The sequence below is a fragment of the Mastigoproctus giganteus genome, chromosome 2 (genome assembly GCF_048544385.1).
Source record: "Mastigoproctus giganteus isolate SK-2022 chromosome 2, ASM4854438v1, whole genome shotgun sequence".
In the NCBI taxonomy this organism is placed as follows: Eukaryota; Metazoa; Arthropoda; class Arachnida; order Uropygi; family Thelyphonidae; genus Mastigoproctus; species Mastigoproctus giganteus.
The window spans coordinates 178,410,979-178,428,642 of NC_143576.1; positions in this window are offsets into that span (position 1 = coordinate 178,410,979).

The window sequence follows — 17,664 nt, forward strand, 5'->3', positions numbered from 1 at the left end:
AGATAAAATCTATTTCATTCATATCCGAAATACACCCATGACATTTTAAGAATAAATTGAGAACGGGAAAAACTTTTTTCATTAGGCGAAATTTAATTTTAAAAATGGTAAATTAAACGATACGATTTGGTACCTTTTCAATAAGAAGTGGGAGAAAAAGATTGAAACATATGAACAGGAAACTAATCCTATTCCCCTCCTTCCATGGTACATGTTTAGGTGCAACTGTCGTTTCCACAGAAGGCTATTAGATTTATTTGCACAAAGTAGGAGCAGTAACGATGCACTTTCGAATTTTCGACTTTTTGCTGACTCTGAAGTAAAGCTTAGAAGAGAGTAATTTAAGTGCTTTAATACTATTGAAATATTATTTCGACCAGGAAGTGGTTCGGAGTTGTTGATCGCTTCAGGGATTTGGTGTTATCTTAGGCCATGATATTCTTCCATCTGCTCATATAAATAACGTTATTCCCAAATATTTTCTACTTCTTAGTCTCAGTAGTCTCAATAACGAGGCTTCCATTGTAATCCTTTTTCAAGCAACTAATTTTATCTATCGTTGGCTATTGTGCCCTTATTTGGTCTCTCTCTCTCTCTCTCCCTAAGAAATATTTAAATCAAATTTATTCATTTCCCTTGTTTCAAGAAACACATCGATTTCCATTGACGATATTACAAGCTTCGTTTAATTCCTCTTAATTTTTGAGACGTAATCTTTGCTGTTTCATTTAAAATTTAGCCTACAATTTTACTGATTCTCCTACTCTTTTAACTCTTATTTCTTGGCACCTTCCTCAAGCAAATTCCTGTCTTCAATAGACAGTCTCCTTGTCTCTTCGTATAACAAATCATTCATCAACGAGTTCAGTATTTCAGGGTATTAAACTAATTAAACTTTAAGGGATTGTTTTTTTTTTTTTTTACTCCTAAAAGTTTGTTCAGAAAGCCAACACTCGATCTGCTAAAATAACAATTTAAATTCTACTATTAACTTATTGTGTTCAGTTAAGACTACCCTTGGTTAGTTTTTATTGTTTTCAATTAAGACTAATCACGGGTATTTAGCCTCTCAATATTTACGCTATATCATTGCACAGTGTCCAAAGTTATAAATGGTTGCACATTATTGTTTGTTGTGCATGATTTTTAATTCTTCTTTTGTGTTTTTGCATACAGTTGAATTATTTTTTATAACTTCAATGTATGCATTATTTTAAATAAATAAATAAAATTAACATTTCGTGAGCTGGCGACTAACTAGCACATATCGATGTTTAAATTCAGCTTCAGTATGTATATGTACGATTCCGTTATAAAATGCATATTGCAATAAACAGTGAATTCTTGTGATGTATTTTCGTTATTTCTGCATTTTGTATTCCAGTTTTAACTGCAGAACAATTTCAAGAATTTTGGTTGTGCGTAGAGAGGGATTTCAATTCAAATGTAAGTATATTACTGACAGAAATTTATTCAAAGTATTTGTTTATTATTAGCACGTTATTCACCATGAGACAGAGTGTTTGCATTTCATTCTGTTTAAGCATTAAGTCAAGGAAACGATAGAATTTTTCTTTTCTTCTTTTTCTTTATAGACACAGAAAAAAGTCTACTTCCTTGTATCATTTAACCACTCTAAATACTAATAAATACGGGTTATTAAACTTCAAACAAAGTCTTTATATTAATTTTAACTGCCTCCTAAACTGATTATAAAATTCAATAATGTGATATTTATAACTACATAATGATATATGAGTTCTAAATCGTTTACAGATTTCTCTAAATAAAATGGAACCAGGTTTATAATTAAATATTACTGCTTTGAGTTTACGAATATCATCACATGAAATTTCTGTTGCATTTGGTTGGATTACTCATTAATCGGTTGTCGGTTAATCGTTGTTATTAAATATTCATTTGATAACAAAAAATGTCCAATTGAATTAACACTGTTATAGATTTTTAAATCATCAGCAAATTTGAAAGCGTTGATTTTCCTTTTATAAAACAATTGAAACGATGGAAAATTCTATAGGTTATTTTTACTTTATTGTTTAACAAGCTAGCCATAATGCACTCTTAGCAGTTATTTAAATTTTTTGATGCAACAGCCGAATGTTTATAATATATTTCTAGAAAAAGTCAATATATTTTATTAGACCTTCTTATGACTTCAGAATAATTGTAAACATTTTATTCAAAGACTTTGAATCTTTCCCTTTTTTATCTATCCCATTAACACATGATAGAAAGGCAACTAGAAATTTAAGATTTCAGTTTGATGTTTATTACAATTACTTTGAGCTTAATAATATTGTAAATTTAATTTATTATATGTTTAATCAGTGTTGTTAATAGTAAAAAGTGAGACAATTTTGTAATTCTATGATTTCTCATCGTTTTCTGCCATTTTTAAAACACATTCCTTCTGTAGAGTTGGCATTCAATTGGCACGTCTGCTGTTAATTCAAAGAACATTGGTGGCATGTAATCCATTTTAAATAAAGATTCTGTCTTTTAAAAATTTATATATCAAAATTGGCAATGATCACATGAAGGCAATGTTGATATTTAGTGGGGAAATTGCATCTCTGTTTTTTGTTGTAAATTATTAGGAGGTATTGAATGTAAAAATGAAATGTTATTGGAAGGAATATCTTATGATTGGCTTAAAAGGAAGTTTTTTTTCGGAAAAGCAAATTAAGTATCCTCTTAGAATAAAATACTCATGTGAATTAAAAAGAAGTTTCATGAATATTCTTTCTAAGTTTAATTGTAAAATTTTTATACAAGTGTTATATACAGAGAGATAATGGTATAGAACAACAAGGTTTAATTTTTCAACTTTATTAGAAGCCTTCCAAATTGGTTGCAGTACTGTATATTCTAGAATATTAAGTCGACCTGCTTTTTGCCTAGAAAACTCCTGCTTAATTATATTTTTTCGTATGTCGACTCTCTTTTTCATGATCTTCTTTTGAATTTTTCGTACTGGTGCATTAGATTAAAATCTCCATTAAACCAATCTATACTTGTTAATTCAATTATTTCTGTTCTTTTTTTTAAAAAGTTTAAATCGTAAAGAAATGTTACATATGGAATTATAAGATAAACAAGATTAAAAGCATATATAAAGAATGAAGTTAAAATAAATAAGTAAATACAAAGACAATAAAATATATGAACAATGTAGCACAAAATCAAGAATGAGTTTAAAAAAAAGGAAGGGAAGTTGAATCAAATAAAACCATGGATTGTTGTTGCCACAAGAACACAGCGCAGTAAGGATTGAAGAGGTGGATGGCAGGTGTTGATGCTCAGTCATCTGATACAGTTTTAGCCACAAGGTTTGGAAGAGTTTATTCCAGCTGAACAGATGCTAACCGCTCTAGAAAAATTCGACCCTATTTGCAATCAACAACCACTTTCTGCAAGTCAACTCCAAGACGCAGCAGTGCCTGTATTTTAGGGAGGGACTGGGCAGATAGGAAACGATTACAAAATCTCAGACGGTTGTATTTCAGGATTAGTGTGGAGTCAGGCCTCAAGGATGGTAGAGGGTTGTGCCACTGACAGAAATCCTAGATGTTTGGGGCGTTTATCACTCCTGTAAAAATTTTTCTGTAGTCATTAAACGTCTGCTGTCAATTAACTTTGGGAGCCTGGGTATATTTACCCGCTCAGCCATGTCAGCGGTTCTGAATTGAGGGGGTTCGGAGATACTATTTGTGGCCCATTTCAGGGTCCAGTACTAACATGTGAATACCGGTTTTTGAAGTGAGGCCGAAGCTGATGCCCAAATTTCAGCTGCATATAAAATAACCGGATAAACGGTGGTTTGTACATATCTAGAAGTGGTTGCAGCATCGTTGGAATGAAGTAGGTGTTGCTTCACTCTCCAGTGTAAGGTGATAAATCGCTCCCGAAGGTATGCTGTGTGTGCATTAAATCTCAGCTTTGGATAGAAATAGACACTAAGGTCCTTATGGCTGGTAACCGGCGAGGAAAGCTAATAGATCGCTATTAAATTTGAAGAAGGATTGCAGAAGACCGAGAAGGGCTGTGATGTCTAGACTCTCAATGACACTTTTTTGCAATAACTTTAATTTTATCACTATTAAATCCTAATTCCTTATAAATAAGTGTGAATCATAACCACTTAAATTACGTATAATTACTGGAATAAAATCTGAAATTTTATGCTTCAAATTACAACTATGAGCTGCACCTCTAAATTTGCCTGTTAAGTGATTTCTAACTTTCTGAAATAATTTTCTTTTATGTTCACTTTCAAAATAACTAAGAATTTCATATCCACAAATATGACAAATTGTTACTTTATCATTTAATTTTCTCTTCTTCTGAAAGACGTATATATCTTCTTTAATATTATAGATTCGAAATACTCTTTTTACATCTTCATCTAACCATTCTATAAATGTTTTAGGTGCATCTACACCTCTATATAATCAGGTTCTTTATATTCATATTTACTATCATTAACATATTTTATATAATAACAGAAGTTTTAGGTTTATGCTTTTGATAATTCATTGTAAGGAATTTAAGATTTGGTCTAGCAGTATGTATTTTTTCTTTATGCAGATTTTGAAAGTAATACTTTCACAATATGCATAAATAACAAATGGAATTTTTAATGAATGATTATAATTTTTGAAGTAAACTGCGTCTGTTTCAGACATCTTAACTTTTACAAGTTTGTGTTCTTCACAGTTTAGTACACGTTGTTTTAGTTTTTCCTCTGAACAAAAATATGACATAACGCATACATATATATATATTTTCTTTATGTTTATTCACCTGTGAACATACTAATTTGGGCATATTTTTTATCAACAATAATGTTCTTTTAATAGAATTATCAGCTTCAACATGTTTCTTCATATAGAATAATAAAAATAATAAATAAATTTTCTATTTATACTCCGGGACGACAAAACAGTCAGACTAGATTCACAAAGTAATGTAATTTATTTTTAGTTATCAGTATAGGGAAAATGAACGTTTTTTATAGTGACAAACATTAATATAAATATTGTTTTGCTTTTCGAATGTAGGTATATCATCTAGTGAATCAGCAAAGAAATATTTTAAAATGTAATTCTTTCCATATTTTTATATTTTGAAATTCTTTGAGGAGTTTTTATGCTGGTTGTAAAGAAGCCAATACACTCCATGTGAAACATTGATTATCTTCGTTTTTCATATTCATAAAAGCTTCTTTACTTTTTTATTTTAGAGGTAAATCAATGTAAGGATTTCCTCGTAAAGGATTATACACATCAATATTAAGATATAAATATCAACTACACTTAAAACCCAACTTGAACCTTGAAATGTTATTTGCGTCATTTTCTTTTGCATTTCATTCAAAATTAAATTATAATAATCATTTAAATTAGTTGCTTGTAGAATATTACGATTTTTAGTTTGAAATGAATATATATCATGTTCATTTTGTTTACGTATTTCAACTGTTAAGTTTATATTAACTCTTAGACTCATTTGCGGCAAAATTTCTTTTATTTTTTTAATTACTATATCTTTTTTTTATTTTCTAAGAATTTCAAATGATTTAATTTCACTAGTTGAGTTTCTAATAAGATAAGTTTCTAATCTACCCTCATAAGCTGATTCTATTTCTTGAATGTCATTAAAATTATTAGCTGAATGAAGCTTTATGAGTAAAGCTTTCATAGTGTTGTTCCTCAGGATGTTTATCAGGATTATAAGCTGCATAAATTTTGTATTTTTTTGAATTTTGGCATCGTAACATTCATCTTGGTATTAGGTGTGCATATACATACGAGAAGCGTTGTTTATCAAAACTGGTGTATTTTTCTTCAATTTGATTGTATTTCTTTATTTCTGTGTGAAACATTTTTTTTTCTGATTTTTCTTTTAGGAAATAATTCATTAGCATCAAGTATACCAAATATTCTAGCCAATTTTTGTCTTTCTCTCACATCACGTTTGTGTCGTTTTCATTTTTAAATTTCATTCACTATAAATTTGATTAAATCGTCTCTATTTCTTATTTTTGTATAGGCACGAAATTGCTTTTCCTTGAAATAATTTTGCAAATCACTAAGAGTTTTATTTTCAAGAATATATTTCACTTTATCATTTATTCATAAATTTCTTTTATGCAATATAAAATTAATTAAATTTTCTTTATTTAAATTTGAAGAAAAGAGAAATTTACCTCAATGTCACTGATAAGTAGAACACTTCCATATCGTACTCTCCAGAAATTAAAACGAATATAGAATAATGCAAAATAATTATGGCAATAAAATCATTTGAAAACAATTAAAAATTAATTTAAAAAGTTTAACGTAAATTTTGAAAAATTTACGTTAAACTTTTTTAACGTGAAGCTGACAGAGCTTTTCGACCATATTAGAGGAATGGAAATCATCGAGTATGTTTGAGCCTGAATCTTAAATATAGAGATTATTTGACTTTGTGCATATGCGCAAAATACCACGAATCAGAGATTACACATGGACGGCAAACTTTAATAGAATTCTGATGAGATTTAATTTCAATAGTTTTTGCAATTAATAGTCTAATATAATTACGTTGGACACTTAAAGTATTTCGACCTCGTTGAATAATAATGTATGGTTTTTCGTTACCGGCATGAAAAGCTAATATTGACGCTTATGAACGAGAAGTATGGACTGAGCAGGTGTGCTATTTTACTCTGACATCCAGCATAAATGGAATCGAGCCTTGGTAAGATGAGTCGCATTCACTGCAAGAAATGTTGTATACCAGGTCATTTATTTGTTTTGCGAAAGAGCAAAGGACTCAGCGATTGTTGAGTATAGTGGGCAAATTCAGTATTGGTCGTGGCCACAATTTTAAATTCGGTATCTTTAAAAAATCTGTTAAGCTGCTTGTGCCGCTGTTCAACGTATGGGACAGAAATAAAGTATTTTTCATGTTGCTACTGTTGGTTGGTGTAGTTTTTTGTATCCTATCATTAGCTTCTAACCTAATTCGGTTTATTGCAGCAAGTGGGTAACCCCCTGTTTAAGAATCTGCTGGTTAATATTAGTATTTCTGAGTTAAAGCAGATTCCGTTGTTGAATATTTATAGGCATTGAGAAATTGATTAAAAATAATAGACGATTTTTAGGTGAACGGGTGATAGCTGTTATAATGCAAAAGTATACCGCTGTTTTTTCGTTTATGATAGATGTTAAATTGTATTTTATTCGCGTTCCGAGTAAGTGTGAAATTTAGAAAATCTAATCGCATATAGCATCCATATTTCCCTTTCCAATGTAAAATTGAGTCTAAAATCAATATTATTAAACGAGCATAAAATGTCTTTGAATACTGCTACTTTGAGTAATAACAAGAACATCGTCTAAATACTCCCATAATATGTAATACGGGGTAAAAAAGGTGTCTATCTCTCAACGTTCAAGCGTTGAGAGATAGACTGCCGATATTAAGCCCGCTTAGACTCAATCCCATTGGCAAACCAAAAATTTGTTTCTATACTTTGTCTCAAAAGGTAATATAGTTCACTCCAACATTCCATAAATTATTCTTCTACAAATATTGATATCAACGTAGAACGTATATAGCATCATAGCTCTGTTTTATACTATCAAATTAATTTTAATTTTTTTTGATAATAGAGAGCTATTAAATGCTCGATAATTCCTATATTCTATTATATTATGAAAACAACAGGGATTACTTTTATTTCTGATATAGGATGCTTTTTTCCAACCAACTCTCCTAGTCCAACGCACTAATAATTTCGAGACGGCGCACAAATAATAACTTCGAGACGGCGATATAAATTTTACAAAAAATTACGTAGATTGACATTAGGATTAAATTTTGAAGGTCTAAAAGGCTTTATAAATATTAATAAATAAATAATAAATATCTTTATTGCAGGCAATGATTGATTACTTGATTGCCTGATGCAATAATACCCACAACAGCGACAATGCTAGGGGTTTAACATTAAATAACTAATACAAGAAAAATTACTTAAAACATATATTAGGACATAAAACGTATAATTCGATATTTTACATATAAAATTAATATTAACATGTGAAATGAAGACACATGAAAAGTGATGAAAAGACGATGGCAGTCACTCGGTTGAAGACGAAAGCTAGTCCCTGATGATGCGTCTACTGTACGATTTATCCTGTATGAATTTTTGTAGTTCACATCTATCTCCTGGACGTTGTGGAGCATTTCCATGGGCAGGAATCTATCCCCTATTCTGAGCCTGGGGGATCCTCCAATTGCAGATCTGCCAAAAATTTGGCGTATTGACTTCACCCGCTATCATTTTAATTGACACAAGCAAGCGGGGGGAAAATATTCGTTTGGAGACTTTTCTGTAATTTAGAAGTTGGGTGATATCTGAAGTATGTATGAGTGGGGGCAGTTAATGCTTGAAGAGGACCCACCGAAGAAGCCAGTACTCATCAGATGCAATGGTTTTTAGCGTGGTTTTCGTTGCCGTCGCCCAGATTTCTGACCCGTAGGTGATGGCTGGCTGCAGAAACCGGTAAGTGTATTGGAGCGTGTACTCAGGCTCTGTGACATGAAAGAGGTGTTGTTTGGCAAGCCATCTTGCTCTGCAGACCTTGCTGTGAATGTCTGCAACATGGTGTTTGAAACTGAGTTTAGTGTCGAATATAACGCCGAGATCTTTGTGCTTGATGACTGGGTTGTTTGGGGGTTCCGTGGATTTCCAGGTTTAGTTGCATTGGGTATTCTACATTCCTTTAGAGAATAATCGCCCCGTATTCATTAAGCTTTTTAGAAACCTAAATTTTTATTTTAGTTTATTTTGATGTCAATCTACAGGAACCAAGAAAATAATCGCCTCATATTTATTAAGCCTTTTAGACCTTCAAAATTTAATCCTAATGTCAATCTACCTAATTTTTTTGTAAAATTTATATTGCCATCACGAAGAATTGTTAGTGCGTTGGACTAGGAGAGTTGGTTGGAAAAGTTGTATCCTCTATCAGAAATAAAAGTAATCCCTGTTGTTTTCATAATTTTAATTTGTATAGCTCATAAATTTATGTTTTTTTACAAATATCTTTAAATTCTCTAACAGATATCACTTAATACAGAGGTCATTTTATCTCATTTATTAGGAATTTTTTTAAATAAAAAAATTCCTAATAAATGAATGATTTATAATTTTCTTTTATTTTTTTACAATTAATTCAAATTTTCTCACATATTTCTAGAAGACTCATTATATGAAGTTATAGTTTTTATGATTATATATGCTTAATTTCCGAACTTTTATTCCACATTCGTATTCTATTAAATAATTATACTTGTTAATAAGATAATTTTTTGCACAATATTTATATATATTTCAATAAGTATCACACCCCAGATATTTTGGAAATTATTATTTTTTTTCTTTTTCACATTTTGAGGACATCTTTTTGCCTTTAATTTCAATAAGATTTCTTACATGAAAATCTGCATTTCTATGTTTTTTCCAAATAATTTTTGTACTTTCTTTTTACATGAAACAAAATAATTTATATGTTTTCGAGTGATTTTTCAGATTCATAATATTCGTTTTGATATTTTTGATTACATTCTTTACAATAAGGAGCAGATAATTTAAATTCACTTTCATTTTTATCTTGCCGACATTTCATACCGAATTTTGTTTACATTAAAAACAATTTTTATTATTTTTTTTCAATTTTTAAAAACAATTATATCTTATTTAACTAAACATTTTCTCTGAAATTTTCCCGTTAACGTGTAAAAAACTATTAAACTGTGGAAAAAAATTTTAAAAAATGTTTTTTTCATAAATGGAGCTTGAAAAACACTAAATGTAGTTCATCAGTTTCAACAACCTCCAACAGAAAAATAAAAGTTAATACCCCTCATCAAAAAATATGGAGAAATCGTAACTTGCGAATTGTAACTTTAAGTGAAAATAAAAATACTTTTAAAGTATTTCTACCACATAGATTCACTAAAGAAATAATTAAAGATAAGAGTTCATCACTTATTAATAATTAAAAATAATAATAATTAATTTATGAAGTTAAGAAAGATTTTGTAAATAATTAATTTCTTTTCATCAAATTTGAATTTAAAAATATTCAATAAATTTTATATTAATTATTAAAATAAGTTCAATGAATAGTTTTAATAACAGAACAAAATAGTAGATTTTATAGTTATTTTCTTAAAATGTAAATAATTTTATTTTTTAAATACATTTTTGTATTTCATTCTTTCTAACATTATTTCATTAAAAATGTGAATAATTTTATTGACATTTTATTTTCTTAAAAATGTAAATATATATTTTAGTTTATTTTAGGAAAATGAGTGATTTTAAGGGAAGAGAGCAGTTTTAATTAAAAAAAGTGCGTTTTAAGATAGATTATTGCGGAAATGCAAATAATGTTATTTTTCGATTTTTTGTAGGTTTTAGGGAAAATTAACAATTTTTAAGGAAAAATGATGTGTTATTAGAGTGTTAGTTTTTCTGTGTTTGTAAAAGAATGCTGGTATCCCCATTTACTATACTGAAGCTTATAGTGCCTAAATAGAAAACACGCGAAGAAAACTCGATAATATATGAAGAGAATCTTTCTCTAAAATTTAATTTTAAAATCACCAGAAAGGATGAAAAAAGTTAAAATGTTATTAACAAGTGATAAAAACTCTTTGAAACAGTGGCAAAATGTCTCGCAGAACTGCTAGAAATTAAACAGAAGTTAGAAATGAGCAGAGATCTATGGCAGACCATTAGTTACCCTTTCTTCACCTTAGCAGTTGATTAAATTTTAAACATTTGCTCTTTATCTCATACATCTGTATTTTATTAGAAATAAGCTTTAACTATTTTCAGGAAAATAAGCTTCAAATAGAATAATTTTACATTGATTTCTGATTTTCTAAAATAATTTTCTATTTAAAGTTCACTTCCGACTACAGAAAGTGCTTAGAAGAAAACGAAGTGAATCAATGTCCCACCCTAGAAGATCTTTACTACTTCATAAGTGAAGGCAGATGGAATGGCTGCGAATGCAATCCTCTCTCGCAGGTAAATGCTGTGAATTTCGTTGTTAAAGCAAAGTGCACTTAGAACTACATTAGACAATGAGAGTACCCTATTGTATTTTAAGCGTAATGTAAAGAATAATATAAATATTTCAAGCATCTTACTGAGAAAACTTATGTATTTTAATGTTCCAAGTTCCCCATTTTTCTAATCAATGTATTCCTCATTGTTCGAGTCATTTTCCAAGTTTCTCACCATAAATTTTTGAATGTCTTAAGGTATTTCATTGCATTGATGTACAAGGTGAGCCCTTCAACATTTAAAAATTAATAATTCGAAACGAATCATACCGAAAAGCAATTATTACTTTTTTCACTGTAATCACTATGTACAGTTTTTTAACAATTCGAAATTTTCCCACAGTGCGCACATATTTATTAGTGTTAGTGTCAGATGCAGGGAACCCCGGAATGAATTTTTGATGCACCAGCCAAAAATAAATAAATAAATAATACAAATAAACCCTCTACTTGACTCTCACCTCATGCAGGTGAGAGTCAAGCTGAGTTTTGAAGTTTCTCAAGCTGTCAGCCTCAACCACTGTGATGTTTCAGTTAATTCAAATTTATTTATTTATTTATAGAAGCAAATGGAAGTGTTCGACTGCCTCTGGAATAAACAAAACTTGGATGTGCACTTGGAAAGATTGCAGGAATCAGAGACGGTAATTATTTTTAATATTTATTTAAAATTAAGCTCTCATACAAGATTATTTGACAAAATTAAAAGTGCGCAATTTTACTTTTTTGTGGAAATTATTTTTATATTTAGTGAAACGCAGTGCTGTACCCAGAAATTTTGTTTGGGGGGGGGGGAAGGGACAGTGCTGTTCCTTTTCTAAATTGAATTTATATATGTATGTGTGTGTGTGTGTGTGTGTGTGTGTGTGTGTGTGTGTGTGTGTGTGTGTGTGTGCCTGCCTGCCTGCCTGTCTAAGACAAACAGGTACACACACACCTTCCTGCACTGATCAGGAACATCATATGGGATTGTACAATTACTCCTAAGTTTTCCCATTCTCCGTTGTTCTGATTTTTGTATCATCCAAATGCAGCACCTTGTCTTTCTCAATGTGAAATAAATAATACACTGAGTGGTCACATTATTAGATACACCTAACTAATAGCGAGTAGTCCCCCTCCTTGACCTTCAGTCCGGCCAGAATTCATCATGGCATTGAATCAACGGGGGTATCAGAAGCTTTTCACAGGGATGCTGGTCCATGTTTTCTGAATTACAACAGAGACACATTAGCAAGGGAAAACCCTAGAAGGGATTTTCCGAGATAGTTGCAGTTTCTGAGATATTCATACTCATATTTATTAAAGTGTTAAAGGAGATTCCAGAGAGTTCAATATACCACTCATATGTAAATGATTGAGGGACATAATCAATCACCACAGTTCAGCCCATAGTCTCTGATGGTCTTTGGTAGGTCGCGGATGAGTACAAAATGACGCTGAACACTGTTCATATATGAGTTAAGAGATATTCCTAGGATTCAGTTTGAGCTGAATATAAAATAACAGTCACATTGCGAATTACCACACTGACATGAAGTGGTTCATGAATAAAAATGAAAATTTATGCAATGCACGTTCTGATGTTACAAATGAGCAGCAATACCTACAGGTGTCGTATGTTTCAAATGATGATCCGCTCTCTATCTTCACTCGGATGATTAATAGTAGATATTATTCGATATCAGATTAGATATGTACGATTGAGCCACTTCGGCTCAAATCAATGATTCAAGTGCTGTAAACATTCTATTATCGGTGTACATTAACATATTACACCAACCTTAAATATAACTGCATTTCAGTTTATTTTTATACCTTGAAATAGTAAACAAAATATTAAATAATATTAAAAATGAAATAGTAATATTTCAACAGTAAATAAATTTCTAAAAAAAATTATAAATTATAAATGCACTTAGTACTAGGATTAGTAGTGATAAATGATGCAAGGTAGCAAGCTCAGAATCAGCAAACAATAATAATAAATAATAGTTACCACCCCATCTGTCGATTACATCTAATAATCTGTAAAATTCTTCCCTTTGAAATATTCAGAATACTGTCCTTGAGGCTTGTCACAGGTATTCTTTCTCAGATATGACAAGTTAGGCTTGCTAAAAGGAAGTCTAAAACTCTGACAGAACTGATTTTCAGGTTACAGTTGAGTTAAGTAGAATGAATTTCTGTGAAGTGTGATCGTTTGTGCGATGATGAAATCGTCTGCTTGCACCTTCACGATGGTGGGACTATTAGTAACACTGGGAATAACTCCCCCCACATCTGTATGCAAGTCCCGAAATACTGTACTACATCTAGAATATTGGTTGGAGGTAACCACTTAAGTGTGAACTATGTTTGAATACAATGGGGGGGGGGGGAGAAAACACGAAGAGCCCAGTTCTTCGGGGAAAAAATACATACTTATTATTTTTATGCCTACAGTAGAACAAAACATGGTAGAAGAAACTGGGAATCGGGTTTTCTCCTTTGGACTGGGGCACTTTTCAAGGGCTACACAACTGCATCGAATACTGATCAACGATCTGAACTCTCATTTCCAAATCTAGGAAATTACATTGAAATGAGAAATACAAGGCAGCGACCTTCCCACCATCTGAAGAAATAAATTTACAACTGGACCACATTCGCAAAGCTGTAAATAGGGAATTAAACAATGCTACTGTTGGACCCGATGAATTTCCTCTACATTGGAAAAACTATTTATAGCAGCTCTGTCATATATTGCTGAGATGCTCCTTTACCATTTCAGCTGAATTTTGTGATCACGAAATCCACCACGAACCTTAACCAAACAATAATAATCTCATATCCTCTAAATATTGTAGATTGTAGACCAATCTCTCTCCGCTTCTAAATACTTAAAATCTTTGACAAAACAATAGTATTCTCTTAACATCGCTTTCACCACCGACGATGCCATCTATATGCTGCTATACTGTCCAGATCAACCACTATTGACCTTTACCAAACGCTACTTAATATTTGAGAATCCCTTAATAAGCTTTACATAATCTTTACGGATATTAAAGGAGTCTAAATTAGAGTTTGCTTGCGTTGAACACTTATCACCATCCCGTCAGCATTGTTTTAATATTAAAGGAACCTTGCTTCAAGTATTAGCTCATTTACTCCCTCTGAGCAACTTTATCATTCTGCTTTATCATATATATATATATATATATATATATATATATTGATTTTTTTTTATTTATTATTATTTTTTTCCACAGAAATGCGGACTTAATTTTCTTCCACTCGGGTGTGCACTCAATAACACTTCGGAATTTTAAGACTACAAAGAATTCAGGATTTGACTGAAGTACGTATATTTGAATTAATATATTTAAATCAAAAAGATTGTCATGTTAATGCTTGTTCTTTGGATCGGAGAAATTACTTTTTTTTAAATTAAAGTATTAAATTTAAAATAAATAAAAGTTTAAACGGGAATTCTGTAATCTTTGAGTCATTGAAGTCCCACGTACTCCATTTTGTAAGACTTACGCAACAGAATCTAATTGACATATCGCTTAGGAGCCTTCCTCCCATTACCCAATTTTTCATTTAAACTGCTATATGGCATAAAGAAATTTTTCTGTATATAATGTAGCAAATACTTCAGTGGATTTTATTTTACAGGTATTTAGGTGTGATGGATATTGCAGTACGTAGAGAGTATTTCCAGGATACTTTGGGAATTCAATAATGTTTACTGTATGAAATAAACATATTTTTCAATTTAAACTCGCTCTTGTCTTTTGTATTTACTTTACTAACTAGAAAAGGAGAGACTGGAACTGGACAGCACTTTATAGCAATGGAAAATGACGAACGATGGATTTTTTTTTCGGCAGATGTAGAAAAAGCTATGTGGCTTCCTTACATCATTTCACCATTATAATACTAATACTGCCAGTCCTACTGCAAAGACAAATAGACTTGGTAAAATGCATTAAGTTCATGGCACCACATCCCATTGCCCGAGTAACTATAGAATGACTGAATTACAGTATAAATCTTCTTTAAAATGTGAGATATGACTAAAATATGTATATGACATTAACGAGTCTACCTGGTTTAGCTGTTTCCGTTTGTCCCCAGTACAAATTAATAAGAAACAAAACAAAAAATAGAAGAAAAACATTTCTGTGAATCCCCTACCCCATTCCACTTCCATTTTCCATTTTATTTTATCCCTTTAGAAAAAGCTGAAGCAAAACAAGACGATAACTGGATAAAGATTTTTTCCTGCAAAAGGGGTCAAGTTTCAAATAGGTTGAAAATGCGTGAATCAAAAGAAAACACACATAATATATCAATGAAACCGTCAAAATAAAAGATAATCTAACAATGATATCAATATTTCTTGTACTTTTATTTTATTCCAAAGCATCTAAAACCACGGAATGCCAGTGTACTGCTTTTGTAAATAATACATAACCACACTGAAATAATTTTTCATTAGAAATATTTAGCTGAAGACACCCTCCAGCACACGAAGGGCTGGAGGGTATCCGCGGGAAAAGTAGCCGATTCTGACCACAATGCATCCCACAGTTGATAGGTGTTCCGTGGGATTGGATCCAGACACAAAATGGTTCGTTCCAGGACGATCCACACACACTTTCACTTGGGATGATGAGATCATAAGAGTTTGGCGTCCCTGAGAGGACGGTGAACTCGCCGAAACGCTCATTCAGGAGCGTTCTGTTGTTGAAAGACGCCATGGTGGTCTCGAAAGATGGTCTCCATGAACGATGGACATTGCCAGAAAAGATGGATCTGTAAGATAAGATAGATTGGCGAAGGAAACGCAATGATTCCCAAATTATTACGCTGCCTTCGCCGGCCTGTATAATCCTCTTCGTGCAACGGGGATTAAATCTTCTTGAGTATTCCAAATGGCGCAGCTGGAAGTGAGAATGGTAACAGCAGGCGACTTATTTTTAGTCATCAGCTGTCCAATGGCTCTGCTTCCATGCCCACAGTAGACACATCTGGTTGTGACAGTCAGCAAGGGTAGCTCTTCGGCTGTGAAACCAATACCATGCTAATGTCTCACGCGCAGTCCTGTCGTGCGATTCTTGTTCGATTACGTGGTCAGTTCTTCGCTATACTACATCTCTTCCGCTGGTCAGTACGTTGGGTTATCCTCACTCCATTTTGTTAAAACACGCACAACTGTCCTGAATGGAACGTCTGGCTGGTCGTTCTTCCACGTGGTGACCATATCTGAGATACTCGGTCCCGCTAATCTGCACACAACCAGTATTCTAATCCTCGTCCGAGATCGTCACCGAGTTACTAGTCTTGCGTATATTTATCTCGTAGAACCAAAATTTTTGTCCACTCAACGGACTGAAAACTTATGCTATTCAGGCACATTACATCTATTGTAGTGTCTGAAAGAACTGTCACTCATGCGTTTACGGCGGGAGAAACAGTACTGCCTTCGCCAGAGACCTACTAACTAATCCTCCGCCCCCCCCCCCTTGGAATCCGATGAATCAGATCTGAGGCTTTCTTTGCACGTAATAGTAGTCTATTGGGATAGACTACTAGTCTACCTTGATATTCAGCGGCGGTGACGAAAATCTAACGAAGAACTGTCAGTCTTCATACGTAGTACAGTGGTTATAATCACCGTTTTCCCCACGCTGCGTGGAAAAGGTCTTGGTTCGAATCCCATCAATGATTTGAAGAACTTTCATTGTTTTTTTTTTTTTTTTCTTCAACCCACAGCTTAGTTAGTTGCTCTCACGCAAGTATATCAAGGTATCCTCAAGGAAACTTGGATTTTTCGACAAGGAAAATATATAAATTAACCAGAGAACATGCACAATTTACAGAGGTAGATACAGGTAGGTACATTACTGCTATCAATATACAGAACCTGGTATTTGCCAATGTGAAACTTTAACTGCTCATCTGCCATTTTTTCTAGATCTTGTTTCATTATCTTTCCCTAATTACTGTATTAACCACCCTGCTAACTTTTGTATAATCTAGAAACTTAGATAACAAGATCATCAATATCATGAATAAACATTGAAAACAGGAATGGAACCAGTATTGAACTCTGGATAATTTCATTAATAAAATTACTCCACGAAGAGTGGTGTCAATTGAAAACCACTACTGTGTTCTCCTACTCAACCGTCCCTTTAATCCATAGTAGTAACTTGACTTAATGTCACACAACTGCAATTTGTACAGAAGCCTTTTATGTGCAGAAGTATCAAAAGCTTTTCCAAAATACAAGTATATGATATCAAAATTAATTTTTTTCTTTCGTTACTGAAACATAGTATCCAATCGGATTGGTCAGATAAGATTACTCCTTAACAAATGCATGCTGTGTCTACAATTGCATTGCTATCTAGATGATCCTGAATTACTTCTTTAACCAGTGACTCCATTATTTTATCTGTAACAGAAGTTATGCTAATAGGTCTATAATTACTCACGTCACCTTTTGCTCCT